Raw genomic sequence first — 25,638 nt, forward strand, 5'->3', positions numbered from 1 at the left:
TGGGTAAATGACTAAGTGCCACTTCTCAACCCCACAGGCTCCAAATGATGTTTGTCATTATACAGTTCATGCTCTTATCAGTTCAGTTACTTTAGCCTTAGGGGTTGCTTGTACCATTAACACTTTTCATGCCACATCAGACCAGACATAACTGGCAAGGCTCTGCACAAATGCAGTTTCTTCTGTCTGGCACTCAGCAAAATAAATACAAATACCCGTTCCATGAAGATGCACTGCCACCTCAACTTTCAAAAGTAACTGGCGGATTTTGGGATGTCCAACCTGAGACACTTTAAAGGGCCCTGATTTTCAGAGGCATAGTGCTCAGCACTTTCTAAAAATCAGACCCCTTAAGGTCTCAGAGTTCAGCACTTAAAATCTCTGCTCATTTCAGAAATTTAGGCTTGCTTGTCTATGTTAACATTAATTCATTAATGCTTGTAAAGCCCTTTGAAAATATAAGATAACTACTATAGCCATGCTGATTTAAACTGAGGATCCAGCCCTAAATATTCACAGCTTCACAAATCTACAATTACCAGTCAGGGGCAGCTCTAGACATTTTGCCGCCCCAAGCAGGGCGGCATGCCACGAGAGGCGCTCTGCCGGTTGCCGGTCCCGTGGCTCTGGTGGACCTCCCGAAGCTGCGCAGGACCAGCATACCCTCCGCAGGCATGCCTGCGGGAGGTCCACCGGAGCTGCCTGCCGCCCTCCCGGCGACCGGCAGAGCGCCCCCCGCGGCATGCTGCCCCAAGCACGCGCTTGGAGTGCTGGGGTCTGGAGCCGCCCCTGTTACCAGTGGGAGCTTTCTATATTTACAACAGTAGTACCACAATCACTATGAAAAGGCAAAGACTGAGTTTTTAAATGGTGCTGACCTTAACGCTACACATCTAACTTCCCAAAACTTTCCAAGATACAGAGGGTTTTCAGCCATTTGAGCTAAATCTCATTAGAAGCACAGAAAGGGTTAGAGTCCAAGACAGCTGGCAATGAATCTGAAAGGCAATCTAATAGATAACAGTAACAGCATGCATCATTATATCGGTATAATTCTGTGTCAGAATGATAGCAATAATACAAGATTAACGTTTTTCATTTAATATTACTGCCTCTGTAAACCTCCAAGAAACATTTTCTCATTGGCTGCTTCAAGGATACTAAAAGAAAGAGTCAAGGCAAAAATCAAAATCAGTGTTCACTTGAAAGTCACCAGTAGTCTGCATGACTGCATATCCCTCCTGGCATATCCATCACACTTCAAGCATATTGTATTGGCATAAAATGATTTATGTGACTAGAGCAAGGGAAAAAGGCATTCAAATTAGTTTTACAAAATTCAGGCCAGAGCACTGTGGAACCAATGGCTAAACAGATTGGTGCTTTGTCTTGTGCTGTCATCACAATGTATGCAACCGATTTACTTGCAAACTGTCCATATTTCATTAGCATTTTAAGTGCAACAGGAAAATAATTAGCTTCTAATACAGTGAATAACTAAATTGCTGGAACACAAGAGATCAATAAAACAGTCATTAGCAAACCACTCACTCCCACTTTATTATTGCTGCTTGAATAAACTGAGCTAAATTCAAGCACATTCTGTCCAGTGGTTTACCTGGGCCTCTGTGAGATGCATCTTAAGTCATCCTGCAAGTTGCATTGGAGCGACACAAGTTCAAATGTCCATGAAGGTTGGTTGGCAAAAGTCACGTGCTATCTTCTAAACCATTAGGAATTAGGGAGTTTGTATACACTTGTAGATCTAAAAATCTTGTCATAATTTACTGGAATCTCTGGAACAGTAACAGACCTGGCCAGGCAGAAGAGGAAAAAATCAAAACCAGGTACCAGACGACTTATTAGGAACAACAAAATAAATGTCAGATCTTAAAATGAATATGAAGCATGAAGGCTATGAAATCAGCTGCCTTGCTGCATCTGGAATTACTACCTTCACATTTCATATCCAGTAGCACCAGAGAGGTCAGTTGAGATGGCTACCCTTTTTTTGACATGAGTAATGATCCCCTGTTCACAATTTTGAGCAAGAGAATCGCATTGACTGGAGTTACATCTAAAAGGCTTGAACGTGAACATTTCCACACAGCCACAGACTGAATAAAAAAGCTCAGATTCCTCTCTTAAGTTTGCATTTGGGGAGACCACACCCATATTGTTCTTTTCACACTGCAGCTGACATGCCTTCAGAGTCTAGAGAAAGTGGTTAAATGTCAGTCATTCAATAGCCTCAGTCCTTGCAACAGACCTTTTTACATCTTTTAAAATACTAAGGTACTGATTAGTAGACCAGAGTTATATTTAATTTAATTTCTTATACTTACTTTCCTTTTTGTTCAACTGTCATTCTGTTTTAAAGTTACTTATATTTGTTGATTCCCAGAAAAAGCACAGATTTAGGAAGAAAGATTTTTGAAAGCTAAATATTGCTTGGCCAAAAAGATGATAGATGAACAAGGGGGGAGGGTGTGAATAATAAACATGCACAGCTATTTGCAGATGGTTCAAAGAGGCAGGGAAATGGAGGACACAGGAATGTACCATCTCTTCAGCAATAAGAAAGGGAAAGTTGGGGTAACAAATCAAGTGCTTATTAGCTGGAAGATAGGAAGCCACCCCAGGCAGAAGACAGCTTCAAAACGGCCACTGTGGGGTTGCAGTTGCTTGACTCTGACAAATTTAAAGGGCCAGGCCCAGAAGAGTATGCTGGGAAAAGATTAATTTTGCAGAGATGACTGTTAGCATGGAGCAGACAGTCAGAAAAAGAATGTGCTATGGCTTTTACACCACCACTCTATCACAAGGGCATAGCAATAGGAGTAATGGAAGGAATCAAAGGAACATTCACTCTAATTCAGGGGTCGGCAACCTTCGGCATGTGACCCATCAGGGTAATCCACTGGCAGGCCACAAGACATTGTGTTTACGTTGAAGCAGCAAAGAATCCTGTGGCACCTTATAGACTAACAGACGTTTTGCAGCATGAGCTTTCGTGGGTGAATACCCACTTCTTCGGATGCAAGCAGTGGAAAAGTGTTTACGTTGACTGTCCACAAGCACAGCTCTCCACAGCTCCCAGTGGTTGGGAACAGCAAACCATGGCCACTGGGAGCTGTGGGGGACCGTACTTGTGGACAGTCAACGTAAACAAATTGTCTCCCAGCCCATCAGCGGATTACCCTGATGGGCTGTGTGCCGAAGGTTGCTAACCTCTGTTATAGAACTATCAGGTGACATGGAACCCAACCAGGTATGTTGAACTTGCTATTGAATCAAATGAAAGATTCAACAAAATGCAAAACATTGTCTTGTTATAGTAGCATGGACTGTGGTCACCCATCTGGGTTTAGTACTCCTTAGTCAAATCTACTAAGGTCTGTCAAATTAACCATGTAGAGGATACTGTTAAAATATAGAAATATAGAGACAATAGTTTCAGAAATGTTATAAACCTAATGTAACTGTCAAGTGAATTAACCTTGTTGTAATGGGGTCTCACAACATGGTAAATTTTATAATTTTATATAAACACAAAACCCCAGAAATGCCCCCAAAATTCCCACATCTTGCCAGGTTAGCCTGTCCTTAGAAAGTCAGATTTGTAGCACTGAGGTCAGTGAAATAAAGTGGGCACCATTAAAAACTCCAACTTTGTCTCCCCATAGTGATTGTGATACCTACAATTCTAAGTATAGCAAGATATCATCAATTACTGCAGCTACATGAAGCAGTGACTATTTAGGTCCAGATCCTCAGATAATGCAAATCAGTGTAGCTCTGTTGGCTACTTTCAGCCTCTACTTCCTGTTCTTGGCCTCAACAGAGCTAAACTGATGTATATCAACTCAGGATCTGACCCTAGATTTTAAATACTACCCCCTGTAGTACAAACGTAACTGCCAGTACAATTGTCATTTGTCTAGTGCTCCAGCACCAATTCAGGAATTTGCAGCATAGCTTTGGCCTAACACTCCATGAAACTTGAATGAAGACCAATTAAGGTCCATATTATGTTAGTTACACCAATATAACAGAGAGGAATATAGTCTTTAAAAGGTCACTGGGTTAAAAAGACTGGTCAATATTAAATGAACTTCCCTCCACTGAACCATTCTGTACGAAACTGACTGCATGGCATTAGAATTTTGAATAAAGTTCTATTATTAGCTTGCAGTGCCTGTCAATTAATTTGAATACTAACATCTTGTCTTGTGGCAGTAACACATTTGCAACCATCTCAACTGCAGCCCTTTTTGTTGTTCCTGCTGCTTAATAATTATGATTCCTCTTCTTTACAGCTAATCAGGCCCCTTCCAGTAATAATGTTGTTCCTGTATTTAGTTTGATTTATACTTCTAAATATTATGACTCAGTATGGCACAGCACATGACTCTCAGCAATTATACTGTTTACAGGCATCAGTAATAATAACCAGGCAATTAGTATATACTGCTGCTAATTGAGTTCCTTAATTAATAACATTTTAGATCCTATGCCAGATCTGTTCAGTGAACATTTCTATAAAATTATTCAGAATTTCTCCTCTGTGGTCAGATTATTTCTGGAATTATTGCCACTGCTAATAGCTAGCACCATCCACCAAATGACATCTGGCAAACATAAGTTGGTTTGGTATACAGGATACTAAGGCAATTTATGGTGTTTAACACAACAACAAGAGTTTGGATATTGAATCTAAAGGTATATAACAACATGTCCTTGTTCCTCTTGTAGCTGAATCACTAATTAACTTCTCTATTCCACAAGTGAAAAGAGTGGGAGGTTGCATCAGGACTGACCTCCGGTTCCTTTCCATCACTCCAGTCATCAAAAGCCACCATAAATTGGGGTTACCACATTTTAATATTATTAGAGCACACTTCTGGTTGTGGCCCAGGCCCCAGAAGACCTAAGAATATTGAACAGGAACTTGTTATAAGCTTCATTCGGTGGGATCTGATATGCGGATAGTGGGAATTCTGTGGGCTGGTTCTTTGCTTTATTGATAGACAACAAAATTCTGAACAAGTTGAAAGAGACCAGCAATGTGCTCTCCATTAGTCTAGTTCAGGGGTCGGCAACCTTTGGCATGTGGCCCATCAGGGTAATCCACTGACGGGCTGCAAGACATTTTGTTTACATTGACTGTCCGCAGGCACACCCCTCCACATCTCCCAGCCGCGGTGGTTTGCCGTTCCCAACCACTGGGAGCTGCGGAGGGCCGTGCCTGGGACGGTCAACGTAAACAAAATGTCTTGTGGCCCGTCAGCGTGCCAAAGGTTGCTGACCCCTGGTCTAGCTAGAATCTGAATGAGTGGTAGCAGCAGCTACAGCTTGGGTTTGTGCTGGAAACAAGCATAGCAGCATTTCAGCAAACAAACCAAGGGCCAGATTCTGCTCTCAACACTTTATAGTGCTTCAAGTATTGTAACCCTCTGGCATTGTTTAATGGGTTGCTAGTGGTATGGTGGTCATTGTAGTGGGGATGGAGATTATAAAAATAAAGACTGAACTAAAAGTCCAACTTGATTAATAAATTGTTAAGGCCAGAAGGGGCCATTATAACAATCTAGTCTGACCTCTTGCATAGCAAGAGCCACACTGCCTCACCCACTAATTTCTGCATTAAGCCAATAACTTCTGTTTGAGCAACAGAATATATTTTAGAAAAACATCTAATCTTGATTTTAAGACTTCATGTGATAAAGACTCTACCATGTTCCTCTGTAAGTTGTTCTCATGGTTAATTACCTTCAGTATTAAAAACTTGCATCTGATTTCCAATATGAATTTATCAAAAATTCAGCTTCCAACCATTGGCTCTCATAATGGTTTTTTTTTTCAGCTAAACTGAAAAACCACCTACTATCAGAAATCTCTTCCTCATGTAGGTATTTGTAGACTATGATCAAGTCACCTCAACTGTTTGTATAAATTTGTGATTTCCTTTGTGCTGCAATTTCTGGTATTTTTTTCAAGATTCAAACACACCCAAAGAAATGCATTTAAATGAATATCTGGGCCATGCAATTTAAACTCCAGACAGCAACCTTGGTTGATATGACAGGAGTCAGGTGTTCCTGTTTATCCATGTAAGTGTGAATGAGTGAAGCCAGGTGACACAGCACTGTCACATTGTTCTGGATTGAGAACATTGGCCAGTCTTGACAACATCAAAAATGAACAAACAAGCTAATCCTAATCATTCACTCTTGATTTAGGTAGTTTCCACTGTGTAATGTATGTCCTAATAATTTCAGAAGGAATCTGTATCAGGGGAAAATGTAATTCAATTGCTATTGGTAGAAAAAATTACCTTTTAATTCTGGTTTAGTTTTGAAATTACTTTTAGCCTACAATCTACGATCACAGAAGGAAACAAATTAAAAGTAATTGTCTCTCTTGCCTTCTAGACTCAATAGTGTGGTAGCTTTGGAGCCTTCACTGCAACCCAATCACCTCACTATGGCTGTACTGAGATTGCAGTGTATTTTCAGGGAAAATATTGTAGAAAAGGCCAGAGAAGATGTGGAACTGGAGCAGCAGCACTCAGAATCCTCAATCACAAGGGGGTCCCATTCTGCTAAGCGCAAGAGGAAGGGATACCACATATACCAAAAGGTGTGAGAAAAATGGCCTGTATGAATGCAGACCTCATAGAAAGTTTAATATAAACTCCACCTAAAGTAGGAGTAATTGAAGTGGTAACATAGTTTTGTGCTTCTGGAAGGGAAAAGACACAGTGACCTTTGATACAATTAAGGCCTTGTGACTCTTCACCTAGATTACCAACCAGTTTCTTAATTCTTATTTGTAATGAATTTTATTTGACAACTGTTGTAAAACATATTTAGATTTACTCTGACAACTAGAACAGATGTGTGTGAGAAGTAGGGTGAATTGATCGATTGACTGGGCAATCAGTTATCAGTAGGGATTTCCTGGATGCCCTCATCTATCCCAGAGGTAGAGACTAAGGCCATTTCCACAAGACTTGCCTCATGTTTTCCCCCTTTTTGAGGCCCACCTTTCTGCCATTGAAGTAGTGGACATTTGAAGTAACTGGACGGTTAAACAGGAACTTTCCTAAATAACAACAGGCTGAAATTTGTTCACTGGGTGGGATTGGTTTATATTCCAAGGCATACTGGACCTTGATTTGCCCAAGCCAAAAGAAGCGTTACAAAGAGGAGTAAGAAAGACTCGTCCATGATAAAAATCAAGGTCCATGGAGAGCACCATGTGCTGTTCAGGTTTTCATCCATCACAAGAAGAATGACCTTTCAAAGTCTCTGGAATTGGATGACCCAAGGGCGAAAGGAAATCAGGAGAAACCCCAGACACGCGCCTGCTACTGAGCTTGGAACTATTTTTCTTGTATTTGAAGACAACCACTGTCACAAAAAGTGCTAAAGGTCAGAAGCCACCACCTGGTCCATGACTGCAGTTACAGCTCCTTACACTATGTGAAACTCAAAACTACAAGAACTAAAGAGTTTGAAACTCTTTTTATTTTAAGTATTTTACTTTTTTTGCACGATACCCCAATTATTTGTTTGCGGGTAGGAGTGTGTGCTTGGATGCTTGTAGACATGTACGAGGTCCTATTAAGTCCACACAGGAAGGTGCCAGCAACTATTCCCTAACTAGCCCTAGAAGTCTTTCCTTAAGCTCACAGTATTGAGTCTGTGCTAGTTTTCTGTTAGTTCACTACAGAACCGAAGCTGTCATTCAGTGAAAAAGCTGCTAAAACTTGCTCTTATGAAACTACCTCAGAGCTTTAGTCTTTGTGTGTTTGGGGGGGAGGAGGCCAGAGAGGGAAGAAGGGGGAATAAACTAGCCACTGTATTTTAAGGTGAAATTCATGGAGGAAAATATTAGTTGGCTTCTGAGACTACAGTATAAATTTAAGCCAACTTTTACCCAGCTAAAGATTTCTGTCATGGCTGTGAGTAAAACATCCTGAATTACGGTTTATAACTAAATTGGCAGCTACATCCTTGACCTTCCAGTATGGGGAATAAGTGACTATTTGCATGTTCATTTGATGGTTTGGCTAAACTGATTATTTAACACCAATGCTGCTGATAGTTTGTTGAATTGATGTGATCATGACCTTACTTTGAAAAGTGCATTGTTTAGTCCTTAATTGGTTTGATGCACTTTGTACCTTCCACCTCCTGACATGCCCGGACCCAACAGTGAGGAGCATCGCGCAGGAAGCCATACGGGATGTGGTCCAGAAACGCAACGCCAGGGCCCCCTCCGAGCAGGACATCGCCACTTACCTCAGCAGCTCCCTGGAGGCTGCGTTCAGGAGAGAGGGGGGAGACCTGTCCTCTCTCTGGTCCCGCACCGCAACACCTTGAGACGCCTGGGAAAGAGGATCGGCTGCTGCTGGAAGTGCTGCGAGGAGCGCTGGGAGCTGGGAATACTGGTGCCACACGTAAAGACCCCAGGGCTGCCCGGGCCGGGGCGGGGGGTCGGGGCGGCGGGGGCCCTTCCGGCGGGGACCCACCCGCGGGCGCGCCGGCCGCGCGGCCGCCGCCCGCCCGCCGCCACCCACGCCGGCGGCCGCGCCGCGGCGCGCAGCCCGGCGGGCGGGAGGGCGTGGGGGGAGGGCTCGGGCGGGGCCGGGCGGGCGGCGGCGCGGGGCCTGGAACAAGAAGCCCCCGCGCCGGCCGCGCGGCTGCGGCGCGGTCCCCCCCCCCCCCGCCCCCCCCCACCCTCCCCGGTGTGGCCCCTGTGGGGCCTGCCTCCGCCAGAGCCGAGGAGGGGGGGGGGGGGGGCAGGGAGGGCCAGCCCGCCGCCCCCCCCCGCCCCCCTCGCGGCCTCGGCGGAGGCGGCCCCCCCCCCCCCCCAGCCCCCCCCCCCCGCCCGCCACTGCGGGGGGGGGGGGGGGGCAGGCGGAGACTCGAGCGCGGGCGCTGATGCGCTGAGGCTCCAGGGGAGGGGGCGGGAGCGCTCTTTTCTCTTGGGGCCCCTGCGGAGCCCGGGGCCCGGGGCAAATTGCCCCCTTTGCCCCCCCCTCTGGGCGGCCCTGAAAGACCCCAAACCATACCATCATCACCACGACTGCCAGAGCTATGCTGGAAAGGTCTCTGAAAGATGCCATCCGCTGCCACTATGCCAAGAACCTCAAGTGGAAGCCAGACCAGGACAAGATGTTTGAGGTGTCCAGCAAGTATTTGAGGTGTCCACTTCCTCCCCGGGGGCAGCTTCACCAGGTTCGCCGACTGGCAGTTTGTCCACAGAGCCCGACTCAACTGCGTTCCCCTCAACGGAGCCATCCGCCATGGCAACCAGGACAAGCGCTGCAGGAAGTGTGGCTACGCAAACGAGTCCCTGCCACACGTCCTGTGTGGATGCAAGCAGCACTCCGGAGCCTGGCAGCACCGCCACAATGCCATCCAGAACCGGCTGATGAAAGCCATCCCACCGTCCCTAGGGAAGATCACCCTCGACTCCGCCATCCCCAGGACAGACAGCCGACTGTGACCCAACATCGTCGTGACGGACGTAGAAAAGAAGAAGGTCCTCTTGGTAGACATCACGGTGCCTTTCAAAAACAGGTCACCAGCCTTCCACGAGGCCTGAGCACGGCAGGAGTAGAAGTACACCCTGTGGCCGAGACCCTGAGAGCCCAGGGTTACGAGGTCCAGATACACACCCTGATCGTGGGAGCCCTGGGCTCGTGGGACTCCCACAATGAGCCAGTTCTGAGAGCATGCAGAGTCGGTCAACGTTACACCTGGCTCATGAGACAGCTCATGGTGTCCAACACCATCAGGCGGTCCAGAGACATTTATATGGAACACATCACAGGACACCGCCAATACCACACTGAGTAACTGAGACCACTGACAGGGAAATAACCCACTTCCTTCCCTAACGAACCAAGGGACGCACCCGACCCATGTACTTATCCGCTCCACCGATACTGACTTGGACTCCTTATTCATTCCATGGGTGGTGTACCCGAGCCCATTAATCCACTGACACTTTAAAAACCTTTGCACCCCAATCTGGGTCTATGCCAGTTATGCAATATGTATGTATCCCTTCATCCTTGCAACCGATACCTGTAACCCACCATAACCCAAGCCTGACCCCAGATGTACAGTACCTTCCCTCTTAACTTGTGTCTATTTCATTTTAAACATTAACTTCAATAAAATTTTTAAATCTAGCCTTAGTGACATGCTCTTTATTTTACTTTTGCTCATTTATTACTTTTAATGAAACTCATAAAGCACATATTAAGGCATTTTCCTTTAATATGCAATTTGAGTTAAAACCACTGAGAACATGAGTGGATCAGCTGATCCCCCTCTGAGCCCAGAGAAGTCTCCTTAAAATTAACTTGATGGTTCTTACAAGGATGACAGGGCAGGGCCCTATTGGTGGTACCACAGGATGCCTCATACCATGGTGTGCCTAGAGTCCTGGACTGACTTAATCCAGCTCTGGTAGCAGTAACAGAGGACGGGGTAAAGGGCTATCAACAACGAGTGGTAATGCAGCAAAAGAAATAAAAATAAATCAAAGTTTTAGGGTTGAGTAAAGGGTATAGGTGGGGAAGATATTTTTTTCCCCATGGAAAGTTTCAATGAAAATAAAAATGATTTGGTTTCCATTGAAATTGGTTATTTACTGCAGTGTAGATGCACCCAATAAATGTTATTTATTGCAGTGTAGATGTACCCTATATCCCAGTGGTTAGGGCATCCACCTGGGAGGTGGGAGATAGTGGTTCCACTCCCTCTGTACCCATCACTCTTCACCACTCATCCACAGTGGAACAGCTTCACAAGAGAGACTCCCAGATTAGAATTTCCCATAGCTCAGTGGCTGGAGCCCACTCATGAGTGGGAGCAAACACCTGTTCAAATCCATTCTCTTGCCTTCTTCCCTGGAAGAGAGGGAAGAATTGAATATGGGTCTTCCACACCCCAGCTGAATGCTGTAACCACTGGGCTAAAAGTTATAATGTGGGCAGCACCACCAGCTCCAGGATTTTGAATGGGACCCAATCCAGTAAGTGGCTGCTGAGTATGCCAGCTAGATTGTGCTCTGCACACCCTTTACATGGCTGAATGCCTATCTTCCTGTGGTCTGTGAATCACCCTGGGACTTCAGCTGGAGATAGGCATCCAAGATACCTAGAGCAAGACAGTAGTGTGTCTGATCATAGGCAGAATATAGGCACTAAGGATATTTTTGCTTTGAAAACATAGGCACCAAGCAAGTTTAGGTACCTACAGCGTTCAGTGGGAGATTTGTGGATCACAGTGGAGCTGAAACTGGGACTTAGGTGCCTAAGTCCCTTTGTGGATCTGGGCTCAGGTGCCTGCCACGAGTCTCCTCAGTTCCCCCTAAAGTCAATGTGAGTTCGGAGCTCTTATGATCAGACTAATGGAGGATAATACATTTTTTAAAAAATCAGTATGAATTTGTCATGTAAAGTTAGTTGGAAGTTAGGTTCCTAATCTACTTATGTGCTTTTGCAAATCCCACTAGGTACCTATTTGCATCTTTTGGTACCTAAATATCTTTGAAAATCTGGTCCCTTGTCCCCAAAGCTGCAGGCATTTGAAAAGAATAAACAAGAGACAAAAGACATGATCCATCTTCACTTAAATCATTTGAGCTGAAGATGCTTATACTTACCACAAAGTGTCAATACTGAGGTTAGTTTCATGTGAAACCTAATAGTAAAGTTTCAGAGTAGCAGCCGTGTTGGTCTGTATCTGCAAAAAGAACTGGAGTACTTGTGGCACCTTAGAGACTAACAAATTTATCTGAGCATAAGCTTTCATGGGCTAAAACCCACTTCATTGGATGCATGCAGTGGAAAATACAGTAGGAAGATATATATACACAGGGAATATGAAACAATGGGTGTTACTATACACACTATAATGAAAGTGATCAGTTAAGGTGAGTTATTACCAGCAGGAGAGAAAAAAAACTTTTTGTAGTGGTAATCAAAATGGCCCATTTCCAGCAATTGACAAGAAGGTGTGAGGAACAGAGTGGGTGGAGGAATAAACATGGGGAAATAGTTTTACTTTGTGTAATGACCCATCCACTCCCAGTCTTTATTCAAGCCTAACTTAATGGTGTCCAGTTTACAAATTAATTCCAATTCAGCAGGCTACCATGAACACTGATTTTTTAGAAAGTAAAGAAGTTCATCACTGGCCAAAGAGACTTCACATTGTCCCCTGAAAAAGGAGAGAATTGAAATTTTTCAGCAAAACTTCAGTATTTGAGATATGCCAATAATTATCAAAATTTCACCATCAAGCTAATAACTTGTATCTCAATTCTGATGTAAATATATACACTCTGAGCTATTCTGAGATGCAAATAAATGGCTGGTTGCTAACTGAATACTGAAGCCTTACATGGTCACACTGCCGCTACTATTTTATTAGAAGAAATCACAAAAGACAGAAGGGAATTTTGTTTTTTGTAAACCTAACTTCAGTACTGAGAAAACTGGTTGAAACTATAGTAAAGAACAAAATTGTCAAACACACAGATTAACATAATTTGTTGGTGAAAAGTCAACGTGGTTTTTGTAAAGGGAAATCATGCCTCACCAATCTACGAGAATTCTTTGTAGAGGTCAATAAACATGTAGACAAGGGGGACCCAGTGGATACAGTTTACTTTGATTTTCAGAAAGCCTTTGACAAGGTTCCTCACCAAAGCCTCTTAAACTGTCATGCAATAAGAGGGAAGGTCCTCTCATGGATTGGTAACTGATTAAAAGATAAGAAACAAAGGGTACGAATAAATGGTCAGATTTCAGAATGGAGAGTGGTAAATAGTGGTGTCCCCCAGGGGTCTGTACTGGGACCAGTCCTGTTCAATACATGCATAAGTGATCTGGAAAAAGGGATAAACAGGGAGGTGGCAAAATTTGCAGATGATACAAAACTCCTCTAGATAGTTAAGTCCCAAGCAGACTTCTAAGAACTACAAAAGGATCTCACAAAACTGTGTGACTGGGCAACAAAATGGCAGATGAGAGTCAATGTGGATAAATAAAAAGTAATGTACATTGGAAAACATAATCCCAACTATATATATAAAACGATAAGGTCTAAATTAGCTGTTACCACTCACGAAACAGATCTTGGAGTCATTGTGGATAGTTTTCTAAAAACATCCACTCAATGTGCAGCACCAGTCAAAAATGCGAACAGAATGTTGGTAATCATTAAGAAAGTGATAGATAATAAGACAGAAAATATCACATTGCCTCTATATAAATCCATGGTATGCTCACATCATGAATACTGTGTGCAGATGTGGTCGCCCCATCTCAAAAAAGATATATTGGAGTTGGAAAAGTTTCAGAAAAGGGAAACAAAAATGATTAAGGGTATGGAACAGCTTCCATATGAGGAGCGATTAATAAGACTGGAACTTTTCAGCTTGGAAAAGAGACAGCTAAGGGGGGATATGATAGAGGTCTATAAAATCATGACTGGTGTGGCGAAAGTAAATAAGGAAGTGTCATTTACTCCTTCTCATAACACAAGAACTAGGGCTCACCAAATGAAATTAATGGGCAGCAGGTTTAAAACAAACAAAAGGAAGTATTTTTTCACACAACACACAGTCAACCTGTGGAGGTCCTTGTCAGAGGATGTTGTAAAGGCTAAGACTCTATCAGGGTTCAAAAAAGAACTAGATAAGTTCATGGAGGATCGGTCCATCAATGGCTATTAGCCAGGATGGGCAGGGATGGTGTCCCTAGCCTCTGTTTGCTAAAAGCTGGGAATGGGCCACTGGGAATGGATCACTTGATGATTACCTGTTCTGTTAATTCCCTCTGGGGTACTTGGCATTGGTCGCTGTCGGAAGACAGGATACTGGGCTAGATGGATCTTTGGTCTGAACAAGTATGATAGTCTTATGTTTTTATGTTCTTTTATGTACAGAACATTTAAAGGGGAAAAAGTTGCTCTTGCTATTAATATCTCATTATAATTATTTTGGGGTTTCTGGAAACACATTTGACAAAAGCAACTATTCATTCTCAAAGACAGTGCAGTTGGGGACATAGCATTTGACTTACAAGAGATGTAACCTGTCCTTACCTCTGCCAGTGACCTGCTGGGAGACCTTGAGAAAGTCACTTCACCTGTCTATGCCACAGAATCCCCATCTGGGGACAGGGATACTTGTCTTCCATTCTAAAATACTTTGAGATCTATAGATAAATGGTGCTGTGTGGGCTAAGTCCTGTGAGGTGCAGAACAGAGCTGTGCAAACAACAGATTTTTGTATTCATTTTCCATTCGGGAAAAAAAAGTAATTCCGGGTCAACTGAAATGTGTCCTTCAGCCTGAAATGCAATGTCGAAAAAGCTTTTTAAAATGAAACTGAAGTAAATTTATAAAGAAAAAGTTATTACAAATTTTTAAAAAATCATGTTTTGTTTCAGCTGCAGAATTTGTTTGGTTTTGGCCAAAGTAATTTGGTGAATGTGACACAAATTCGAGAGGTGTCAAAGTCGACCCAAAGCCACATTTTTCAGCAAAAAAATTTTGGAGGAAAAATGTTGCCTAGGTCTAGTGCTGAATACTTTCAACTCCCACTGACTTCAATGGGAGCTGAGGGTGCTCAGCACTTGATAGGAGCAAGCACCTTTCAGAATCAAGCCCTTTTCACACATGTACTCCCCACCCCCTTCTCATCCTCACCCAAAATACAGTTCAACAAACTTTTAGGTTATATCTTCCCACACTGAAGCTTCTTTCACACAATTTTAGCATTTCCCTCATGGGATCCTGATTTGTGTTTGTCTGGATTGCTAGACAGAACGTCACTCCTTTATTAGCCATAACTTCATTTCTAGTACATTTCCATATAATTATAGGTTAACAAATATGATTTATCTGGGATGCTACTTAGTCTATCACACAGAACTACCCACCCATTACTTCAGAATGGTGTGAAACTTTGGAGGCTCCTAAGTTAGAAATTCCATATAAAAGAAAAGCAAAACAGGAAACAAGCTACATAAGGGCCTTGAAGCTATAAACTATGGTTAAAAAAAAAGGTGCCATATAATATATTTTCCGAATGTTAGCACACGACACAGAAAAAATGTATCGGGGAGGATATATTTTCTCTAACTCAGAAGTTATTGAATGTATAGAACCAGGAAACACATAGTGGAAAATATCCATTGGCTTCTCCCACACACAAACCCCCAGTGAGACAAGGAGATGCAGATATAATACCATCAGTAACAATACAAAGAGAGTGGACATTAAGGTCCCAATCCTGCAATTGGGTCCATACGGGTGGGCCTTTGTACCCATGTAGAGCCCCATTGATTTTGATAGGGCTCTAAGCTTATGTCAGGGTCTACCCTCAGCGATCTGTTTCCAGGACCGGGGAGGGGGGCCTATGTTCCTCCAATGTCGCTAACACAGCTTCATATTGTTAATAATTTCATCAGATAATTGGTGTGGAACTCAGTTCTACTTGGGCAGATTCCTAACTAAACTTCATGCTGACCACGTGCACCTGATAGTAAAGCCAAAAGGTTCTCTTTAAAAACTGGACCATACATGATAGCTGTAGTTACACCCAGACCATTACTAGTGCTATTAGCCACTGTGTACTTGTGACAACTTAAAAAAAAAAGGCAAAATAATCGAGGCCATTCTAAAGATCTGATTAAGGTTTTTTTCATTGGTTCTGCTCATGTCTAGCTGAGATCAAATGAAGGAATGAACAATGTCTTACCTATTTGATACAGTTTTTCCTGACAGCTTTACAAAATGATGTGCATGGCAGATTACTTTTTCTAAAAATCCTGCTTTTAGAGTCATATCAGCCATAATAATGTGACAGGTTACCTTGTCTAATATGCTTCTCTAATATGCTTTCTTTGTATGTACTGAACTGTAACACGTCATTATTACTTATTAGTTATATTGTGGGAGGGTCTAGGCTCCTGATCTCTGATTGGGGCCCCTGTTCTCTTAGGCGCTGTCCATGCACATAACAAAGAGATGATCCCCACACTGAAAAGCTTAGATTTTAAGACAAGAGGGGGATGCAACAAACAGACAGGGGGAGCACGAGGAAACAATTAGACAATACATTTGTCACCACAGCTGATTGAAATCTGCTAATATGGCATTTTGATGGGCAGTGCACTAATAAATGTGCCCTTTTATATTCTAATACAACATGATTTACTTCATGGATTCAGCTGCAGGGTTTAGGCTTAAGTCTCCTTCCTCACATGAACTAATACAAATGGTATGGCTCCTTCACAAGATATTCCAGCTAAACTTTTGTGGTTTCCTATGCCCATGTAGCGACTTCCCTTAAACAAACAGGCAAACAGATGGACTGAGAGCTCCCACTATGATGCCTCTTCTTGTATCTTTTTTCACATTCATTATTGCCACATAATAGTTGCCAGATTAAACAATTGTTGCTTCCATTTGTTCGTTTGAGCATAAAAACACAATTCTGTAGCCTCATACAGCTATTTAATTATTTTGTACAAACACAATCAGACTGAAAATATCTTCAAAAATGGATTATGGATTACAACATATCCTTTTCAAACTCTTCATTGTATCATTAATATTGGATTGAAGCAGCTTCAGGCACATCTTGATCTCACGGGCATCCTCCCCACCAGTCTGGTTTTAGGCATGAGATTGGCATACAGGTAGGGGTTTTTTTTATCTGTAGTTATCTGGTGATGGACACAGATATATCCACAGCTGATTACAGAGTAGAATAACAGTTTGCATATGAACTCCAAGCAACAACTTGAAATGGGTCTTCCAACCTCACAATTTCTTTTCTCTGTATTGCTTGTTTTGACAGCACCACTACCACAATATCCATTCTCCCTCTTCTCTACCTCAGTAATGCTCACACCAGCACATTTGTGCACATCTGTGAAAAGGCACCAGCTACAAAGCTCCTCAGTCCATTCTGACCCACAGACACCTGCTCACACATAGATTCTACACGGTTGTCATACAGTCGTCACACACATACCTGCACTCACATATGACAGGCTCACACCAGCCAGAGTTTAGTGATCTATTGGGTATTGTGTGCGATTAATTTCTTAGGATGGTCTTTAATACCAGGAAATAGGGAAATACCCCTGTGATGGGTTGGGTTACAGAACCCCCTTGGGACTGTCACCTGAAGTGCTGAGACTACCTCTGAGCCCATTTTCCCTGCCAGCTTGGGACTTTAGTACCCTGTCTTGTTGAGTCAGACACACTAGCCTGCTGCAAACACAGATCCAGGTCTGAACCATGTCCCCCCAAAGCTACAGACTTAGCAGAAAACAGCTTAAGAAGTGCTCCTGTCTCTAGCACCCAGACAGCCAGCTCCCAATGGGATCCAAACCCCAAATAAATCCATTTTACTCTGTATAAAGCTTATACAGGCAGGGCCGGCTCCAGCTTTTCTGCCGCCACAAGCGGAAAAAAAAAAAAAGAGTGGCAGCACTTCGGCGGCAGCTCAACCACACCGCTTCTTCGGCAGCGGGTCCTCCCTCTCTTCCTCTTCAGCGGCAATTCAGCAGCAGCTCAAAGAGGAAGAGAGGGAATGAGGGACCTGCTGCCAATTTCCCACCGAAAACCTGGACGTGCCGCCCCTTTGAATTAGCTGCCCCAAGCACCAGTTCCTACACTGGTGTCTGGAGCCGGCCCTGTATACAGGGTAAACTCATAAATTGTCTGCCCTCTATAACACTGAGAGAGGGATATGCACAGCTGTTTGCTCCCCCCAGGAATCAATCACTTAATCTGGGTTAATTAATTAGCAAAAGTGATTTTATTAAATATAAAAAGTAGGATTTAAGTAGTTCCAAGCAAAAACAGACAGAACAAAGTAAGTTACCAAGCAAAATTAAATAAAACATGCTAGTCTAAGACTAATACATTAAGAAACTGATTACAAATAAAAATCTCATCCTCAGAGTTGTTCCAATAAGCTTCTTTCACAAACTAGACACCTTTCTAGTGTGGGCCCAATCCTTTCCCCTGACACAGTCCTTGTTCCAGCTCAGGTGGTAGCTAGAGGATTTCCCATGACTGCAGCCCCCTTCATTCTATTTCACCCCCTTTTATAGCTTTGGCACAAGGTGGGAATCTTTTGTCTCTCTGGGTCCTCACCCCTCCTGAAAAAGCACCAGGTTTAAGATGGATTCCAGTACCAGGTGACATGGTCACATGTCCTGGGAGACCCCAAGCCTTCATTCTTCCCAGCTTGACTCACAGGAAGGCTTGCAAGTAAAACAGAGCCATCTACAGTCAATTGTCCTGGTTAATGGGAGCCATAAAGATTCCAAACCACCATTAATGGCCCACACTTTGCATAATTACAATAGGACCTCAGAGTTATATTTCATATTTCTAGTTTCAGATACAAGAATGATACATTTATACAAATAGGATGACCACACTCAGTAGATTATAAACTTTGTAATGATCCCTTACAAGAGACTTTTTGCATGAAGCATATTCCAGTTACATTGTATTCACACTCATTAGCATATTTTCATAAAATCATCTGGAGTGCAACATCACAGCCCCTCCCCCGCAACCTCCTTCCCCCAAAATCAGTGAGCTCTGCTGTACACCAGTGATGTTGTGAATGATCCTGCAAGGTTCTGTGAGCACTGTCAGATCCCAGGGGTGCACAGGCCCCTGTGCTGGCACTCTGTACTGCAGTGAATTTCATCTACAATTCTCATTACTGTTTTGGGTGGAGTGGTTATTAAACAGCAAAGCATGAAACTTACAGAACTCCAGAAAGTCTCTGTGTTCAAATATCCCATCAGCTAATTCTCATCCCAAAATGTGTCCCATAGGCCACATGACTGTCTCAGCTGCTCAGGCATGTGCCAGTGATGACCTAGACTTCCATTCAAATCTAATTGAGACAGTGGGGACTACAACTGAAACTATATTTGTGTCAGGAAAGGAAATCTATTTGACTTCAAAAATCCTTCTTCTTGATTAGAAAGGCTGTTGCACACAATAGATCCATTTGTTTAATGGCTTGGATAAAGTTTCTTTCTTTATGGACTGATGGCTTTGTAGGAGAACTTGTTTAGCATGCTGTTTGGCTGTTACCCTTTACTTAAACCTGAAGAAAAGGGAGTTCTTTTTAAAAGGGTAATTTTCTTTTTATGGTATCTGAAAACGAACCCATGGGGATTTTGGACTGATTGAGAAAGTGTATCCCTGTAATCATTTTTTATTCAGTGGAAGAAAATGATGATGAGAAGGAGAGCTAAAAAAAATGCTTATTATAAACTAACTTTTTTTTTTTCATTCTCTTAGTTTAGGTAAACTTTTTTTTTTTCAAAAATAAAAGTATAAGAGTACAATTTTCAAAAGTGACATGATTTTGGTTGCTCACCTTGAGACACCTTAAAAGGACCTGATATTTAGAAAGTGTTTCATTCCCACCATCTGTCACATTGGGTCCCTTTAAGATAGCTCAAGGCAGACACCTGAAAATATATTTATTTCCATGAAGAGAAGAGTAAATTCTGGAGTTCAAGGAAAGGCATGTGCTTAGCATCCTGCAAACACTTATGTACATGTTTAGTTTTAAGCACAATTTCCCCCTTTCTAATACAGTAATAATGTTACTGTGGAATATGCCATAGTATAGAGGGTAGTGACTCATCTGGCACTTTCAGCAATCATGCCTGTGCACTTGACCTGCACAGAGCCATATAATTCAAACTAGCCATGTTCAAGTAAAGTTCAAGCATAATTTTCCTGAGTATTTGATTTGAAAATGCCTGTCAATTAGAGAGTGACTCATCCCACAGAAAGAATTACAGCAGAAATATTGATAATTAACTATGACGTGTTTTACCTGGGAGTGCAGGCTGCTGTGGTGTTTAGATGCTGCTTGTTATTAGAACTGGGAGCCCTGGCTGTTGGAAGTCTGAAAAGACAGGAAACAGGAAAGAGGGGGAGGAGTTGAGGAGGCAGAGTGAGAGTTACAGAGGGTGCAGCAGCAGCTTGGTAAAGGGGTTTCCACTGTAAATAAAGTCCCGTTGAAGTTTGTTAATACCTTGACTGGTTGATACAACATTTTGGTGACAAGGATGGGATCTTCTGCCTCTGAACCCAACTGCACCCATTCTGCAAAGCCCAGGTGAGCCTCCAATTGCTTTTACTGCCTGGATCCATATGTTTGAGACTTATCTGCTTGCAATCAGTGCTACAGAGATTTCTGAAGTAAGAAAGCTTGCTCTGCTAATCCACTGCCTTGGTGCAGAAGGGCAGTGAATATTTTACACTTTTCCCCTTGCAGATGATAAATATGAGACTGCACTCAAGGCATTAAAGAATTTTTTTGTGCCAAAAATGAATGTAGTAGCTAATCGCTACAGATTTTGCCAGCGTGAGCAGAAACCAGGGGAGACTATAATGCAGTATATTGCTTCCCTGAGTAGTCTGATTGTAATTTGTGACTTTGAGAATATGGCAGAGGAGATTATGCCAACACCCAGTCTGGATTGGATGACTTCACCATAGAACCAACACAACAAGACATTGCATTGGAACCGGGGCTTGAGAGATGGCCAGTCAGACCCAGACAACCACCTGCCTGGACTAGAGATTATGTTATGTAGTATCTACAGTGTTTCCAGTGTAATATTTTTGCCAATAGTATAGTGTCTTATTTCCTATTTGTTCCTGTGGTTACAACAACAATGTTTATTTTATTTGGAAACGTTTCTTAAGAGAGGAGGGAATGTGGTGTTTAGATGCTGCTTGTATTATTAGAACTGGGAGCACTGGCTCTTGGGAGTCTGAAAGGACAGGAGACAGGAAGGAGGGGAGAGGAGTTGAGAAGGCTGAGTGAGAGTTACAGAGGGTGCAGCAGCAGCTTGATAAAGGGGCTTCCACTGTAAATAAAGTCCTGTTGAAGTTTGTTAGTACCGTGACTGGTTGATACAACAGCTGCCCAGTCATACAAGGGAGAGTTGTGGAAAGACAGCAAGCCATTGGCTTAATGTAGCATATTAATTCCAAGGGTTAGATTTTCAAATTTGTTTAGGTCGGATCAGCCATAGAAAGAACCATAGATAGGATGGATCGGCTTGCTGGGGTGGAGGGAGTTCTGAGCTCTGCGGGATCGGGGCTAATATACGGTCTTATAATTTGTTCTATTCATTTAAAAATGTTCTTCTAAACTTGACAGCTTTACAAGGTACATTTTTGTACAGCATCTGCCACAAAATGTCCCAGGAGTATTTGCAATCAATCAATATATATATATATATATATATATATATATATATATATATATATATATATATATATATATATATATATATATATATATATAAAGCCCTAATTCTGCAAAGATTTATGCACATGCTTAATATTCACACTGGGACTAATCCCATTGAATTCTGAAGTGCAGAAATTCTGAACTTCTCGTTCAATTAACTAGACACAGTAGGATTTATTTTAGTAGAGACTAGTAAATTAACAACAATGGGATCATGTGAAGGGATTCACTCACTGCAGAAGCACCTCCTCATGGCCAGGCATGGCATAATGTCTGTGTCCCTGTATGGTGCTCCCTGTTGACAGTTGGTCCATTGCTGCAATGATCTCTCTTCCTGTAACTAAGCCCTCTGGCCGGGTCACAATTTAATCCACCATTTCCAGGGTTCTCTCTTCCCCTGGCATTCCAAATCCTCCCCTTCTTCCAGGGGGCACCACCAGAGCCTGCTCCAGCCCAGTTGACTGCTTTAGGCCTCCCCGCTGCCTAAAAAACAACGCCAGCCAGGCATGCTAGTGAAGGCTAGAGTCCAGTTCCTCTTTCTATAAGATAGCAGTTCCTCTTTCTATAGGCTGGCAGTGCTAGGAAACCTAGCATATTTTGACAGAGCCATACTTCCCTGGGGTTAGGAACCCTTGTTGTGGAAGCTCCAGAATCCACAGAGTTAGAAGCACAATTCCCCACAGATCCCCACGCTCCACAGATATAGATTTCTATGATCCATGCCTCTGTCAGTTCTCCCCTTAATTCCCAAATGAAGCACTAGAACTAGACTCAGTGATATGACCCTTGTGGAGTTTCCTGGCACCTTCTATCTACCTTCTATAGAGAGTTCTACCAGAGGAGACAGGATGGTCTCTGTGAGGGAAATTTGAGCAAATCATGGAATAGCCATGAGGGATTATGTACTTTGTCCTTTGTCTGTGTCTACACTAGCTTTGTCTTTAAATTTCCCATTGTTTCACTATCAGTGTTATAGATAGCACCAGTAGGAGCACCAGCCACTGTTTTTTTTAACATCCATGTTATCTCAGAGATGGTCTAAATGGCACAAGGGCTAAAATTTTGGTAGCTGGTATATACTGGTGCTAACATCATTGCTACAATTACTGGAGCTACCCTTCTGGTAGCACAACAGTGGGAAATCTGAAGAAAACTGCAAGACCACAAGGCCTGTGGGAAGCAAAAGTTTTAACAAAGTCAACTTCTGTTATTGTGAAATAAATTGATTATATGTCATTCTGTTCTGTGAAGGACAAGGATTTAAACTACAAATACACAAGTTGTCTTTTGTGTAGTGAGCTTTTTATTAATCTTGAGAAATTGTATTTTTCACAGCAGCTATTGGCAGGAAACTTTATTGCAGTCATTACATGAGTTTCCACTGTATTCGTGATCCATGCACCATTGGCTGTTAGCTGTTTATAAATGTGTGACACTGAGCATTTGTCTTTGTTGCAAAGTAATTAATGTGTGATAATGAATGCTATTAGAAGTGCAAAGAAGATGCTATCAGAGTAAATCAGTTCTAGAAAGGTCCACAGGATTGAAGTATAACCTTGTGCTGCATGTACAGGAACACATGAAGCTTTCCCATTGTAGAGAGTAGAAAAACAAAACTAATGAAAAGATGGATGAGTGGGGGGGAATTCCAAAGTAAGCTGGAAACAAAGTTTATCAAATAAATAGCAACAAAGTAGTAGCTGGTTAGAGAGTGAAGAAAGAGGTAAAAAAGCAAAGACAAATGGAATTCTCTCTTACAGTCTATTTCCCAAGTCAAGCTTTTATAGAAGTCTCTTGGAGAGTGAAATGTCCACTGCCAACATTAAAACTGTAGTTTGAAACTAGTGGACACATTGAGGCAGATTCTTAGACTTACTTGAGCTTCTTTGTGTTGACCTAGTGGAATCCAGGGTCTAGGTTAGATCTTTCCAGCTAGGAATTCCCTGGGCACGGAGGAATTCCCAGTGAGCATAGAGCCATCACTGGTTCCTACATTGCTTTCTCTGATGCTTCTGGTGAAGGGGGTATTTTAAGAGCATGGTCATGGCTGAAGTGTGTTCCACTGCTATCACTGGATGGATGGTCACTTATCACAATAGCCAGCTGACATAAATTAGAATAGCCCTCTGGGTTGCTTTAATCTACTGGGGTAATGGGAAATGAATGGTTTTACTGAACTGCCACAAAATTTGTCAAGTCGTACTCTGCAACCATGCCTTGGACCAAGTTCTGCAGACTTCAGTACAGTTTTAATGATGTTGTCATGAAATGTGTATTCAATTTCAAACATCACTGGATTTCAAATGTAAGTTATAAAATGAGGAAAGGAATGCAAATTATGAATAATTACATAGAGCACATTTCAGATATATAGGCGCCTCCCACAGGCATCTAAAAATTTGGAAGGGCTCCATGAGCAGCTCAAGATTTTCATGTCACATTCATTTTTTATTCCTCTCTCATCACAGGCGTGTTGGTCAGAGAAACATGTTGGCATGAAAATTCTCTTTGCACTTTTTGTAGTGCTTTTCATCTGAGGATCTCAAAGCACTTTCTAATATTAACAAATTAATGTTCAACATCCATGAGAAGAAGGTAAGTCCATATAGGGTTCATCTTCACTACCACTGAAATGCAGTAGAACAGGAAAGGAAGAAATCTGTTTCAATTTGAAGTTGGTAGGCAGATAGTAATTATTTGGGGCTTGTATCTGCTACCAGTGCAAGTGATAGAAAAATTCTAGTTGACTTCAGTGAGGTCAACAAGGGGTGGGAGGAATAGCTCAGTGGTTTGAGCATTGGCGTGCTAAACCCAGGGTTGTGAGTTCAATCCTTGAGGGGGCCACTTAGGGATCTGGGGCAAAAAATTGGTCCTGCTAGTGAAGGCAGGGGACTGGACTTGATAACCTTTCAAGGTCCCTTCCAGTTCTAGGAGATTGGTATATCTCCAATTATTACCTTTAGGTAAGATTGGGTGTCTGATCTGAAATATCCCCAGAGCATTGGTGTTAACACCTTTGTTGTACCACAATATTCTTACACTGATATGCAGAATATCAAGCTTCATAAATGATCTTTTCATAAAAAAAATGGGTAATGCTGAGAACATATCAACAAGGTGAACTTGTGCACCTTCACCAGTATAATGTGGATTTATCCATTCCCTTTTTTGGTCTTTTTTAACCTGATTCTTTTTTCGAGAAGCTTTTTCTTGGCATCTAAACTGAAAATATATTAGCAATTCTTCCAATGTTCTATGCAAGAAGAGAATATCCATGTTTCTCCAGCAACATCTATCACAGAAGGCCATGAAACAAATTTCCCCAAGAGAAGTGGTGGAAGCCCTGTTACTTGATACGTTGAATACTAGCTCAGAAAAATCACTAGTAGATGTGCACAGGGAACAATGCTGCCCTGACAGTGAGATGGAATAGATAACAGAACAAACATTTTCCATCTCTAGGTTTTAAGAGTGTATGTTCAGAAAACTAATCACAACTGACTTACTGTTCAATTCAAAATAAAATAAAATCACATCTACTTGACTGATAGCTTGGTGAGATGTAAAATTTTTCTAGACAAAATTCTAATATGCAGTATTGCAAAAACTGCAAGCACAAAAATCATGAGTTTTTTATAAACTAATAATTATAAATTGTGTTATTTAGTTTGCTCTCCTGCTTTTTTAATCTTTAGAGGGAAGGCCCCACCCTAGTGCTGCCAACATTCATGCAAAGTCCCAGGACACCTATTCATGATTTCAGGTTGATTTTGAAAGCTCTTTGTGCAGATGAATGCTTGAATCACTAAAAGTTATGGGATGGGCAGCACCACCATCACCTCCACTTCCGGACAGACTTTGAATGGGCCTCTGAGCACACTTAATGGATTGGGCGCCACCCACATGTTAGGAACCTCTACTTTCCACCAGTTCATGGATCACTCTGGGATTTAAGCAGAAGATAGAAGTCTGTGTGCCTAGATGGAGGCAACAGTGTGTATGCCCAGATGCTAGGTGCTATGGAACTTTTACTTGAACATTTAGATGCCAAGTGAGCTTGGGCACCTACAGCATTGGTGGGAGTTTTGTGGATTGCAGTGGAGCCTAAAACTTTGATTTAGGAATTTAAAACCTAGATTTAGGCACCTAAGTTTGGGGTTTGCACACCTAAGTACCTTTGTAAATCTCAGCCAAAGTGTGTAAGACACTGCCTAGTATAACTTAGTTTGATAGACATATATCATACATTCCTAAACTACGTGATTTAAAAACTGT

This window comes from Mauremys reevesii, linkage group 1, assembly GCF_016161935.1.
Source record: "Mauremys reevesii isolate NIE-2019 linkage group 1, ASM1616193v1, whole genome shotgun sequence".
NCBI lineage: Eukaryota > Metazoa > Chordata > Testudines > Geoemydidae > Mauremys > Mauremys reevesii.